Raw genomic sequence first — 14,160 nt, 5'->3', positions numbered from 1 at the left:
GTACAGAAAACAATTGCCTAATACGTTTCTGACATTTTTTTCCTGCTGGCAACTAATTAAAAAAATCCAAATAGAATAGAATAGAATAGAATAGAATAGCAGAGTTGGAAGGGACCTTGGAGGTCTTCTAATCCAACTCCATTATTTTGTAAGGCCTTTATATTAAAAAATATTAGGGAAAGACTTCATTCATGCTACACTGTATCTCTTCATGTAAAATTGTTAACTGCGGGCTGTCTTTGCAATAAACCATCCTTAAACTTGCCAATTTCCAGCTCCTGGACAAATAATGTTTACTCTTCTACATACTTGAAACAAGCCTATTATTAACCATTGTTTGAAGCTGGCTCGCTTCAGTCGCTGTCGTTAAAATGAAAGGCAATGTTTTGCAATCAAAGTGAAACGGGGCGTCTTGGGGCAACAGGGAGAAAGATTTTGCAAACCCCCAAGAGTGATGACCGACTTCAGCCGAAGATGCCTTCTAGAATCAAGAGAGAAAAAGTTGTCCTACCAAAAATGGACTTTCTGATGTCCTTTGGCTTCACATCTCACCACAAGGCTAATAAATTATTAGAGATGAATAAAGAAATAAATGTTCCATGTGCCATGATCTTCCAAAACCAATGTTTGGGGAAATGCCTCCTCTTCTGGTGCCAATCCAAGCTTGAAGTCCTAGGGAGGTTTTCAGTCATCCAAATCATGATTGGCCCAAAGGTGCTTTTTTTTTTTTTTTACCCAAAAGGCAACTGGAGTTTGTTTTTCCTTGAAGAGGTTTCGCTTCTTCAGATCTTCAGAAGGCAACTAGGCTTGGTTTTTCCTTGAAGAGGTTTCACTTCTCATCCAAGGAGCTTCTTCAGTTCTTCAGAAGGGAAACTAGGCTTTGTTTTTCCTTGAAGACCTTTCGCTTCTCATCCAAGGAGCTTCTTCAGTTCTGAAGACGAAGCGTCTTCAAGGAAGAACAAAGTCCAGTTGCCTTCTGAAGAACTGAAGAAGCTTCTTGGACGAGAAGTGAAACCTTTTCAAGGAAAACCAAAGTCCAGTTGCCTTTTGAAAAAGCACCCAAACGTGAGGATGGCTGTTAGAAACCGTTCCCTCCCCATTCCCCGAAAGAGAAACTTCAAGGTGGTTTTTCCACATCCCAAACCTTCATCCTTCCTCTAGTCTCTACCCTCCTCCCATCTCTATGGTTCCCACCATAGAGTTTTGGACTCTCTCTTCCTCACCTGCTTGCCTGGTGTCTTAGCTTTGCTGATGATTTCCAGCTGATGATGCCCAGAACTTCCTTCTGGAGGCCAACTCAGGACCAAATCCGTAGCCACCTCCTCATCTCTGCTGCCACCTTCATGAATGCGCTCAGGGATTGTGATCAGATCCTCCCTTGCTTCCTTCCTTTGCATATGCTAACCAGGCGTCTCGTTTCCAGCTGAAGCATCCTTTTAATATATATATATATATATTTTCCCAGGGATGCTTTTGATAGGGGCCATGCCCTTCCCTCTCCAGATTAGATGCTCATCACACCACGTTTTGATCTTGGGCAATCTGTTCCTGTGGGCCCTTCCATAAAGCTCTCTACTTGGCTAAGCAGAAAATTATGCCCTCAACACGGCTTCCCAACTGACTCCGTGTGACTGGCTTTGATGGCACAATAACTTCCCTGCTTCTCCCACTGAGACAAGTGCATTCAGGTGATTTTCTCTGTTCTGATCGAAGCTTCAGCAAACTCCTGGTCCCGACAAAAAAAACCCACCCCTTTTAATAATTGACTGTGAATTCTGCTCCTTCACCTCCAGCAAAGTCTTTCGAGGGAGGATTTACAGTCACAGACCTTATCTGGCTTGGAAAGCTGCCAGGCTGATCTCTGCAGAACTTGGCAAGGCCTCTCAAAGAGTCACGAACCAATGAAGCGAACTAATGGTCTCCTGCAAACTCCACTCCCCTTTCGCTCCTCTTTTATTTCCTCTGGGAGGGGCCATTCATCGTCCCCTTGTGGCTTTACTCCTAAGTCAACCCCTGTTCTTTAGCTGCTCCCTTCGTCTGGCAACTCTGCCCATGCACACACTGGGAACAGGCTCCAGCTGTTCTTCTGCCTCACTGATGTCTGACTCTGAAGGCAGCTGATAACTGGTACACGGCTCTGCCTCCAACACACAGCCCTCATCCGAGCCTTCCCAGACTCCAGGACTGGCCCAGGTTCCTCCCCAACCTCCTCACTGTCTGAATCTGCTGCCAGCTTCGATGGCTGCCGGCGGGCCACAACATTTTCCCTGCTGGAAACTAATTTTAAAACATTGCCCCTCTTCTATCTTCGTACCTACGATTTCTTGAACGGCTGTATTTTCTGCATGTTCATTGCAAGGAAGGCCGCTGTCCCCTTTTAAAAATGCTCTATCAATGCATTCTCTTTTAAAAATGGCAAGTGGGCGTAATTGCATTTCCCTTCCTTCCCCCCAACCCATCTTCTACTATCAGCCACGTTCACACAACCTCCTACCCCATGATGTTGAACCTATGGCAAGCACGCCGACCCCTCTCTGCGGGCCAACAAAAAGTTTAGCCATCACTGTCCTAACCCCTTTAGCGCGGCTAAAGTCTTTTGAATTCACTCCACTGCTTGTTTCCCCACTGTACACAACGAGGCGTAAATTCATCACACAGGCAGGGTTACCCCAAAACTTTTGAAATCCCCCCTGGGCAGAGTCAAGTTTGATCCCGATTCAAACGGGATCCAAAAGTTGTAGACCTCAACAAATAATGTCAACTTATCCATGGGTTCCCCGGGAAAAATCTTTCATTCATTCCGTTTCATGTACCCTGAGAGCATATTCTGCGCCAAAGACAAATTCCTCGTGTCTCCAATCACACTTGGCCCAACAAAAGAATTTCTCTTCTGTTTTTACGGATTACCATTTTACCTGCCAAATGAGGAGGAAGCAAACCCAATCCAACCCCTCTCTGTGACCTTGTAAAAGCCAGAGAAAAGTTTCAGTTTCCAACACAAGCGGAAATCAAGAAGCACGAGAGGCGGAATGGCTCAGGAAACTTGTAAAACGTGATTTGAAATGTGGAAGTGTGTTGGCTAAGATCTTCCCACTCTTTTGCCCTGTGCAGGTTTATTGTTTTTTTAAAGAAATTGTTGTTGTTGGGGTTTTAAGTTGCCGGGGGAGACACTGGGCAGCCTTTTATCCGGATCGGTTTGGGAGAGGGTCTCCTGCTTGAGCAGGGGGCTGGACTAGAAGGCCTCTGAGGTCCCCTTTCCAACCTTGTTACGCTAAGCAAGGCACTAAAGCGATGCGGGGAGATTAAATCCAGAGCAAGTGTTTTATAACCATGAGCGTTCTCGTGCTGACCTCTCTCTCCCGATCTGATCTCCCAGCAGACTGGCTGGATGGGCTTTGTAGTACCAGGCCGCTGTGGCGTAAAAGCTGGCAAGGCTGGGTTTGGGGGGGGGGAAGAAGGGGCTATTTTGCAACCTCACCCCGCATTTTCTACCGCAGGGGCGGAGAAGAGCTTCCCAGCCTCGTCCAGCCGTTTGATTGTGCATGTTTGATGCTGGGGAGAGGGGGGGGGGGAGAGGCTTAAAGATGATTTAAACCCATTGGGGGAGGGAGGGGAGATCTCCGCTCCTCATCCTATCCGCCCCTTTCTCCTTCCCCTTTTGCCAATATTGTGGAGTTGTTGGCAAAAGCTCAACACATGGCATTTTCGGCATTCCATTAACTACCCGCAACACAGACCCACAAACACACTATTGCCTTGGCAATGCCAACGCAGGGCGCCCCCTCACGCACATCATTAGAGGGCTGGAAGATCCCCTCAATTGGATCACCCACAATTGGGGTGGGGGTTCCTTCTGAGTGAAGCAGGGACGGGCCCAACGGGCAAGGATTTTGCTGCAATGCTTGGAAAAGGGGAGGGGGGGAGGTTGTTGCATTCTACACTTGACCCCCCCCACTGGCTCTGGCGGAGCCCCGCCTCCCTCGCCCACATTGGGGAGGGGGGCTGATGGGGAAGACAGTCCCCACCCACCCAGGAAATTGGAGTCTGGTTTCTTTTGGGGTGGGGGGAGGTGAAGAACCAAGCTGGAAGGGCGGGGGGGAACCATTGGATTATTTCTCCCCCCTCCCCAATTCAAAACTGGGTGGGATGGGGGGTCTTCTTCTCTTCCCCCTCCCCATCTTGGTTCCTGTTTCCAGACCTTGCATTGAATTGGGGGAGCAGGAGAGAGGATGGGATTGGGTGGGGGGGGCTTGCAGGGGGGAGCGCCCCCTTTTGTTCCCCATTATTATCCTATCCCTCCAGACCCCCCCTCCCCGTGCCCTGCCCCGCCACCCACCTGCAGCCAGGCACGGGCGTTCCCCGCATCCCTTTGGAGGAGAAGGGGTTGCTCCAAGCCTTGCGTGGCAGCCCCCAAGCGCAGGATCGGGCGCTGCTTCCTCGTCCTCCTCCTCCACCAGCTGCCGGCAAAGCCCAAATCTGCTGAGCCACCGGCGTTTCTCTTCCCGTCCCGGCTTGCACCTGCCTGGCCCAGCCTTCTCCATGCGAAGGGCAGCGGCGGCGGCGGCAGGAGGAGGAGGAGGAGGCGTAATTCCAAAGCAGCCTCCGAAGGGGATGCTTCGCAGAGGCTTGGGCGCTTGCAGAGCTCAGAGGATCCTCCAGGGGGCGCGCTCGCCCGCAGCTGCTTTCCCGCGAGGCAGGACGGGAGTTGTAGTTTCCTCCCGTCTTCCCAGCCATGGGACCCTGGGGGAAAGGGAATGGGGGGGCTTGGAGGGGGGGAGGATCGCTCCGTTTCTTCTTCTTCTTCTTCTTCTTCTTCTTCTTCTTCTTCTTCTTCTTCTTCTTTCTTCTTCTTCTTCTTCTTCTTCTTCTTCTTCTTCTTCTTCTTCTTCTTCTTCTTCTTCTCCTCTTTCCCTCTTTCTTCAATCTTTGCCACTCCTTTCCTTCTTTCTTTCTTTCTCTTTCTTCCTCTCTCTCCCTCTTTCTTCTTCTTCTTGTTGTTCTTCTTCTCTCTTTCCCTTTCTTCTATCTCTACCTCTCCTCTTTCTCTCTCTCTCTCCCCCTCCTTTCTCTTTCATTCCTCTTCCTCCCACTTTCTCTCCCCCTCTCCTTCCTTCCTTTCATTTCTCTCCTTCCCTCTTTCTCTCCCCCTCCCTCTCCTTTCTTTCTCTTTCTTTTTTCCCTCTCCCTCCCTCTTTCTCTCACCTCTCTCATCATCTCTCCTTTCTTTCTTTCCTCTCCCTACCTCTCTTTCTCTCTCCTCCCTATCACCCTCTCTTCTTTCTTTCTTTCTTTCTTTCTTTCTTTCTTTCTTTCTTTTTCTTTCCTCTCCCTCTCTCTTCTCTTCGCATCCTCTCTCCTCTTTCTTTCTCTCTCTCCCCCCCTCTTCTCTCCCCCCCTCTCTCTCCTCTCTCTCCCCTCTCTCTCTCTCTGCAAATTGTCCCGGAGTTGGCGGGGCGCTGCAGAATTGCACGGGAGGGGGAGAAAGACCCTCCCCAAGACCCCCTCCCAGGGATTTGCACCCGTGCAACTCACACAATTCACACCATGCGCCAAGTTGCACGAGAAAAGCAACGCAGGGGAGGGCGGGGGTGGGCAGGCATTTGGGGTCGGGGGGGGGAGAGAGACCCTCCTTCTGCAAATGGGGAGGGGGGCGCGGATGGCCCCCATCGCTCCCCTCCCCTCTTTCCAGCGAGGCCAATGCAAAGCAAGCGGCGGCTGGGGAAGCAGCATCTGCCGTGGCTTATGGGCCGGAGCAGAGGGCGGGCAGGCTGCGCAACGAAAGCGCGTAGGGCTCTGTGGCGCAATGGATAGCGCATTGGACTTCTAGATCAATGACGGGACGGAGTCATTCAAAGGTTGTGGGTTCGAGTCCCACCAGAGTCGCATTTTTTTCCCCCAGCGTTAAAAAAAAGAGAAAGAAAGAAAGAAGCTAAAAAAAAAAGCGCCGCTTTTTGGAAAAAACTTTTTGGGGAAGAGAAAAAAAAAAAGAGAAAAGTTTTGGAAAAATTTTGCACGCTTTCTCACGGGACGGAGAAGAGAGGGGAGGGGGAAAGTCGAGTCCTTCTGACCTCCCCCCCTTCTTTGCTTCGTTCCCCTTCCTCCCTTTCTCCTCTCTCGCACTCCCCACCCCCACCCCGAGAAAGACGAGGTGGGTGGGTTGCATAACGCCAGCAGGGCGCACGTGGGCGCACAGGGGAAGCGGCAACGCCAGCGCTAAAAGGAACAAATCAGAAATAATCAGAATCGAGCTGGAAGGGACCCTGGAGGTCTTCTAGTCCAGCCCCCTGCTCAAGCAGGAGACCCTATGACATTTCAGGACAGAAGGAAGGAAGGAAGGGAGGGAGGGAGGGAGGGAGGGAGTTGGAAGGAACCCTGGAGGTCTTCTAGTCCAGCCCCCTGCTCAAGCAGGAGACCCTATGACATTTCAGGACAGAAGGAAGGAAGGAAGGAAGGAAGGAAGGAAGGAAGGAAGGAAGGAAGGAACCCTGGAGGTCTTCTAGTCCAGCCCCCTGCTCAAGCAGGAGACCCTATGACATTTCAGGACAGAAGGAAGGAAGGAAGGAAGGAAGGAAGGAAGGAAGGAACCCTGGAGGTCTTCTAGTCCAGCCCCCTGCTCAAGCAGGAGACCCTATGACATTTCAGGACAGAAGGAAGGAAGGAAGGGAGGGAGGGAGGGAGGGAGGGAGGGAGGGAGTTGGAAGGGACCCTGGAGGTCTTCTAGTCCAGCCCCCTGCTCAAGCAGGAGACCCTATGACATTTCAGGACAGAAGGAAGGAAGGAAGGAAGGAAGGAAGGAAGGAAGGAAGGAAGGAAGGAAGGAAGGAACCCTGGAGGTCTTCTAGTCCAGCCCCCTGCTCAAGCAGGAGACCCTATGACATTTCAGGACAGAAGGAAGGAAGGAAGGGAGGGAGGGAGGGAGGGAGGGAGTTGGAAGGAACCCTGGAGGTCTTCTAGTCCAGCCCCCTGCTCAAGCAGGAGACCCTATGACATTTCAGGACAGAAGGAAGGAAGGAAGGAAGGAAGGAAGGAAGGAAGGAAGGAAGGAAGGAAGGAACCCTGGAGGTCTTCTAGTCCAGCCCCCTGCTCAAGCAGGAGACCCTATGACATTTCAGGACAGAGGGAAGGAAGGAAGGGAGGGAGGGAGGGAGGAAGGAAGGAAGGAAGGAAGGAAGGAAGGAAGGAAGGAACCCTGGAGGTCTTCTAGTCCAGCCCCCTGCTCAAGCAGGAGACCCTATGACATTTCAGGACAGAAGGAAGAAGGAAGGAAGGAAGGAAGGAACCCTGGAGGTCTTCTAGTCCAGCCCCCTGCTCAAGCAGGAGACCCTATGACATTTCAGGACAGAAGGAAGGAAGGAAAGAAGGAAGGAAGGAAGGAAGGAAGGAAGGAAGGAAGGAACCCTGGAGGTCTTCTAGTCCAGCCCCCTGCTCAAGCAGGAGACCCTATGACATTTCAGGACAGAAGGAAGAAGGAAGGAAGGAAGGAAGGAAGGAAGGAACCCTGGAGGTCTTCTAGTCCAGCCCCCTGCTCAAGCAGGAGACCCTATGACATTTCAGGACAGAAGGAAGGAAGTTGGAAGGGACCCTGGTGTCACGCGATCCCCTTTTGCGACCTTCTGACCCGCAAAGAACCCAGGAAGCCTGATTCACTTAACGACCGGGTGAGTAACCACCAGTGATTCATTTAACAAACATGGCAAGAATTGTCGTAAAAGGGGGCAAGACTCACTTCACGGATTTCCTCACTTAGCCACCTAAATTCTAGGCTCAACTGTGGTCGTATGTTGAGGACGACCTGTCTTGTTTTGCTCTAAGGAAGAGGAAACTGTTTCACAGCAACCAACCTACCACCTCCGTGTAATTATGGCCCTTTTGCATAAGTAATTTCGCATGGTTGTTTTTTTAACCTTATCTAAGATATGAATATATCATTGGAATCCTTCCCGACTGGAATATCTGACGTTGCATTTGTTCTCCCAAGGAAAAATGCGCTTCCCTCACACGCATCAAAATATTTATTACCATAAAGTTGTCAGATATCTGACATGATAAAGGTAAAAGTTCCCTTCGCACATCTGTGCTAGTCGTTCCCGACTCTAGGGGGCGGTGCTCATTTCCGTTTCAAAGCTGAAGAGCCAGCGCTGTCCGAAGACGTCTCTGTGGTCATGTGGCCGGCATGACTCAACGCCTTCGAAGGCGCAGGGAACGCTGTTCCCTTCCCACCAAAGGTGGTTCCTATTTTTCTACTTGCATTTTTTACGTGCTTTCGAACTGCTAGGTTGGCAGAAGCTGGGAGAACTCACGGGAGCTCACTCCGTTAGGGGGTGCTAGGGATTCGAACCGCCCAACTGCTGACCTTTCTGATCGACAATCCACCGCTTCCCTTACTTATCTGACGTGATACTGCCATTCATATGGAGGGAAGAGGGTAGCATGGGGATAAGCTGTATTTTATAACCTTTTTCCTGGCAGCGTAAGCAGCCATACAATATTCTCACCTTTTGGGGAATGAAATAAGGAGGGGGGGCAGGTGGATCGTGTCCGTTGGTTGAAAGGGGAAGAAGACCACGGGAACGGATCCTTTATCTGGCTCTCAGGACGGTCCGTCACAATAAACATCTTCATACCTGATGGGCTGAAATCCACATTCGAACTGGAGGAATTCTAGAGCTCTGTTCCTAACGGTGCAGTTTGGGAGGGAATTCAGAGCAGGCTTTGCCTGCCCTGCTATCACTTCTTCTAGGAACTAAAAAGTTCCTTTTGAACACCTGCCTTTCGAGAGTTTAGACCCGTGATGGCGAACCTATGGCACGCGTGAAAACAGGTGGCACGCGGAGGCCTCCCTGCCGGCATGCGAGCTGTCGCCCCAGTTCAGTTCCACTGTGCATGCACGGGCGCCTCCCACCAGCCAGCTGATTTTTGGGTCTCTGCCGTATATGCAGGAGACGCGCGCACATCCACGCGGTGTGAGTGGTCACACATGTATGCATGAGGGCGGGGGTTGCATGCATGTGTAGGGGGTGGGGGAGCATGGGTTGGCACCCCCCCACAGCCTATTTTTGATCCCAGGAGGCTTCAGGGAGGCCTGCTAAGCCCAAAACAAGGCATGGGGGGAGGTCGTGCACGCATGCGCAGGGGATGGGGAAGCGCGCGGGAGGGGTGTCGTGGTTGCAGCAAACACAGCTGGCTTTCAACCCCTAATTTTTAGCCCGGTGTTTGAATTTAGACGATTTTTAACAACTGTAAATATATATATATGCATATTTCCCGTGAATGAAACTATTGACAGCAAGATCATTCGTAACAAAACAGAGGTGGCGCTCGGAGAGGTTAGCCCATTATTTATGAAACCGCGGTTTGTTGAACAAGCACCAATGGCTCGATCCCCAACAAACAAGCCAGGTTGGCTTCAGTACGGTTGGGTGAACCTGGCATGGATAAACCGTAGTTTACAAACCCAGAATTGTGACTTTGCTCTTTTTTCCAAAGGAAGCAGAACTGAGAAGTGCAACAGGAATCATTCTGCAAACTTTATTTAAAAACTGGGATGAGAAACTATATATATTTTATAAAGATATTGAAGTTTTGGGTCACAGGGTATTTTAAGGAAGCAGAAACCTGGGAAGGTAAGATAAAATCTACAAAGTATCATCACCCTATCGGGAATATAGAGAGAAAATACGCCCCGGTTCAGATTAGCTCTGCATATTGCGTACCTGCCCTATAACACAAGGACTTGTGTAATCCAATTTATCACTTCAATCTGCTTTACGGAGGGGATTTCTACGTAAACAACTCAAGGCAGAAATTAAGATGTCTTCCGTCCTTTTCTGGGCTGGTCATCAACAAATCATCTTCGCAAGGGATTTGAGCGACAGGAAGGGATGAAAATTATTGGAAAAAGATTGGGGATCGAGGGAGATGAAGCGTTGAGGGGCATCCTACACATTAAAGGAATCTCCGATCCAAACCCACAAAAAAAAAATGCTTTTGCGAGAATGAAACTGCTAAGAGACATGATCCATGTTTGGCATGTCAAAGAAAACTTGAACCATAAAAAAAAAACTCTTAGGAGCTGAAGAACGAATTTCGACAGCTGTTTTCATAGTTCCATCTTTTCCGCAAGGGTACCAGCAATATCTTCTCCGTTTTTATAGTGTCAAGGTTGCGATATTTCTAGGTTTTTAAACTTTCTTTTAATAGTTCGGGCGGAAGGAGGAGAAGTTGGGGATGGGAGGGCCCCACTGATGAAGAAGACAGGGTCCCAAACACCCTACGCTTGGCGGAGAGCAGTGGTGAAATTCAAATTTTGTTACTACCGGCTTGGTGGGCGTGGCTTGGTGGGCATGGGCGTGGCTTGGTGGGCGTGGCAGGGGAAGGATATTTCAAAATCTCCATTCCCATCCCACTCTGGGGCCAGCCAGACGTGGCATTTGCCAGTTCTCCAAACTACTCAAAATTTCCGCTACCGGTTCTCCAGAACCTGTCAGAACCTGATGGATTTCACCCCTGGCCGGAGAGGGTTTAATTTCCAGAGTTTAATTTCCTGAAAGCAGTTTGGCCTCCGTTCAGGTATTCCCCTCGTTCAGCCTGTGGAAGCTCAAACCTGAATCCCCGGAGGTGGCAGAATGCCGATTTCACGGCGAAGAGATTCCACCGTTTGCTCCCAGCGTTTCTCGTAATAAAAATTCAAGATGCAGGTTGCGTTTTGTCCGCTCTGGACAGCCCACGGGATGAGCTCCGCAGTCAAAAGCTGCCACTTTCTGGGGAAAGGAAGGAAATAAAAACGGGGAAAGGATTGATTTTATTTATTTAAAACTAGCCTGGTTATTTATTTATCCCAAACCCTCCTTCCATGAACGTCGCCGCAATTTCTGATGTGGATTTTTCCCCTTACCAGAGGGAGCCCCCTTATGGAGTATTGTGAAGCCGTTACCATGGCAACTCCACAGCACTGTACAGTAGAAGCCATTTTACGGCAGTTTGGTAGAAGCCGTTTTAAGGCACAACAGACTGTATCTTAACAGAACACACACCCTGAGGGGTGTCAGGGGTGTCTTCCCTCCCCCCCAAGTATTTGTTTCCAGAGAGTAAATAATCTTTGTACCAAGTTGCTCGAGGCATTCCAGAATTATACTGGAATATACAGGCACACACACAGCCATTTTTATATATATAAGAAGATGATAGAAGATAAGGGGAAAAAGTAGAAAATAGAAAGATTAAAAAGCTGCTGCACTTGAGGCTGGAAAGGTCTCCTTCACTCCCCAAGAGCCGACCTATATAAAATCTTCTCAACAGGTGGTGCCATGTTTAATCCAATTTAATCCCAGTGATTTAACTGAGCCCTGTATTAAAATGAAGGCATCGGATGAAGGTTGCATTTGTCTAGTCTATTTCCCCAGATTGTTCTTAGGCCTGGATAGTTTAAAAAAAACAACAGTCAGACAAACTGCTCAGACAAATATTCTTTCCTGTGTTTAACTGACTTTTCCCATGGATTGCATAGCTACTACGATCTTACAAAGAGTTTTTACCCGCCACAAAGGGGTGCCCGATAAATCCTTATGCTCTTTGCATGAATCATACACTGGCAGAAACTCCAAAACACAAAACTTCCCCATATATTTGGGACATTCCTTATTAAGGATGCTTTTGGACCAAAACAAGATCTTCGTAAGACTTTTGCAAATCTCACCTTTTGTGCAACCTTTAATCTTCTTGGATTTTTTTTTTAACATTAAGCCAAAAATGATAATTAGAAGTCTAATTAGAAGAAGATAATCAGCTGCTGACACCTTGAAAAAGGCAAGGCAATAATTTTGAAGGATCAATTAGGAAATCCAATTGATCAATCAAGGATAAGAGTTTCACCCAAGCTCCACAATGCAATGTTTTGTCCTGACCGAGGCTTCCCGAGAGCCCGAAGCAAACTCCTTGTCCCGACAAAAACCCCTTTTATTAACTGTATGTGAATTCTGCTCATTCACCTCTAGCAAAGTCTTTCAAGGGAGGATTTATAGTCACAGACTTTATCTGGCTTGGAGAGCTGCCAGGCCAACATCTGCAAAACTTGGCAAGGAGTCTTGGAGAGTCACAAACCAATGAAGCAAACTAATTGTCTCCTGCAAACTCCACTCCCCTTTTGCTCCTCTTTTGTTTCCTCTGGGAGGGACCATTCACTGTTCCACCTGTGGCCTTACTCCCAAGTTGACTCCTTTAGCTGTTCCCTTCTTCTGACAGCTCTGTGCATGCCCACACTGGGAACAGGCTCCAGCTGTTCTTCTGCCTCACTGATGTCTGGCTCTGAAGGCAGCTGATAGGTGGCATACAGCTCTGGCCCCCTCTCTGCCTCCGACACAGAGCCCTCCGCAGAGCCTTCCCCAGACTCCAGGACTGGCCCATCTTCCTCCCCAACCTCCTCACTGTCTGAATCTGCTGCCAGCGCTGCTGGAGAGCCACAACATGGGTGTGTACATCAATGGGTATCAAGGCCATGATTTCAATCGGAAGATATGCCAGCCAATAAGCTCGCATTTACAAAATTCACAACTGACCTGGTATTTAAGCGTAAAGGACCGAAGAGGGCTCCCAGAATGCACATGGGCAGGCCAGTCTGGACCGCCTCAAACCACTTGACCACCACTTCCCCTATGAAAGAGCATCAGAGAAGCAAGAAAATCAGCGATCCTCCTTGGAGGATCCATGGAACGATCATTAAGAGAAACGTGGTTTGCGCCCAGCACAGGAAGAAAACAGCAGAAAGAAACATTTAAGTCTTTGCCTTATCTCTTTTTAGGGATAAGAAGGAAAGAAAAATGCTTTTGAGATTTGGGTTTCGTGGCCTGGATTGGCAAAGGAGAGATGCACAGGAAGGCCTCGCCTTACAACAGCTCGTTTTAGTGACCGTTTAAAGTTACGACGGCGCTATTAGAGGTAATCACCCAATATATCAGACAGATGAGTAAAATAAGAGGGTTAAAATGGTGAAACTCAAATGAAATATATTAGAAGGAGAATTGTACCAATTTGATACTGCTATTAGAAGGAACATGAAGTTCCAATGTACTGTGTAAATGTAGTTTACGTCTAAGTTCTGTGTTGTGGCCCAGCAGGAGCTGTTGGAGCTGCCACCAGACTCCGACAACGAGGGGCCCTATGAGTCGGCTCTGGAGGGTGTGGAGGACCCTGGACAGGGTTCCGACTCCGAGCAGGGCGCAGAGAGGCTGATTGGCCACCAGGAGGCGCCTGAGCCTTGGACCAGTGGGGAGGAGACAAGGGAGAGTGAGCCTGACGTCAGTAGTGAGTTGTTCCTGGATGCCCGGCACCAAAGAGCTAATAGGCGTAAGGAACAGTTGCGCAGTTACAGGAGGTAATTGCACTCAGCTGGTGGTCATTAGGCTCCTCTCCAGACTATAAAAGGACTGCTTGTGCACACGCCCCTTTTGCAGACGTCAACGTAGGAACTAATGTTGGAGAACATTATTGTGAGCCTGGCAGGCTGGATTGCTGCCAAGCCTTATCTGTGCTGGATTGCTGCCCAAGCTTGTCTGTGCTGGATTGCTGCCAAGGACCTGTCCGTCTGTTAATTAAATGCCGTAACTTATCTTTGGCTTGGAGTGTGTTGATGTGGGACAAGGGGGGTCAGAACAGTTCTGTGTGTGTGTATTTGTATGTTTGTACATAAAAAATAATAATAAAAAGTTACAATGGCGCTGAAAAAAATGGACTTACAACCGTTTCCCCAGTCAGCTGGGAATTCTGGGAGTTGGGAGTCCACAAGTCTTAAAGTTGCCAAGGTTGGAGACCCCGCCTTAGAAGATTGGTCTCTGAGTCCCTGAACTTTTTTGATCCAGGGAGAAATGAAACTGGGGTGGGGTGGGGCAGAGAAAATGCCCACGTAATGGAAAGAGGAAAGGAATGTGTGTAGAAGGGCAAAGTTCTCAACCCCTCTTGATCTAAAAATAAGGCATATCGGAGTCCCTCAGCCAGGCTGCTGAGAGAGAGAGAGAGAGAGAAAGAGAGAGAGAGAAAGAGAAAGAGAGAGAAAGAGAAAGAGAGAGAGAGAGAGAAAGAGAGAAAGAGAGAGAGAGGGTGGGAGGGAGGAAGGAAGGGGGAGGGAGAGAGAGAAGAGAGGAGGGAGATGGAGAGAGGGGAGGGAGG

General features: G+C 49.2%; 1 protein-coding gene, 1 long non-coding RNA gene and 1 other non-coding gene across 3 annotated transcripts in view; 1 reads left to right on the top strand and 2 right to left on the bottom strand.

Moving 5' to 3' along the window:
- Positions 1-4,529, bottom strand: part of SLC27A4 (solute carrier family 27 member 4) — a 28,923-nt gene extending 24,394 nt beyond the window's left edge. Inside the window, exon 1 of the mRNA XM_032232574.1 lies at positions 4,337-4,529. The gene's annotated coding sequence lies outside the window, so the exon portion shown is untranslated. The remainder of the gene's footprint in view (positions 1-4,336) is intronic.
- Positions 4,530-5,789: 1,260 nt separating this feature from the next.
- TRNAR-UCU lies at positions 5,790-5,883 on the top strand. Its single transcript has 2 exons — positions 5,790-5,826; positions 5,848-5,883. It is a non-coding gene; the product is annotated as a tRNA-Arg (tRNA).
- A 4,611-nt stretch (positions 5,884-10,494) lies between these two features.
- On the bottom strand, positions 10,495-12,682 carry LOC116519434. The gene is made up of 2 exons (XR_004256650.1): positions 12,555-12,682; positions 10,495-10,760 (listed from the first exon to the last, which is right to left on the bottom strand). It is a non-coding gene; the product is annotated as an uncharacterized LOC116519434 (long non-coding RNA).
- Between the last annotated feature and the right edge of the window lie 1,478 nt (positions 12,683-14,160).

This window comes from Thamnophis elegans, chromosome 16, assembly GCF_009769535.1.
Source record: "Thamnophis elegans isolate rThaEle1 chromosome 16, rThaEle1.pri, whole genome shotgun sequence".
NCBI lineage: Eukaryota > Metazoa > Chordata > Lepidosauria > Squamata > Colubridae > Thamnophis > Thamnophis elegans.
Note: the sequence above shows the minus strand (reverse complement) of the source record. Positions and strands in the feature narration are given on the sequence as shown.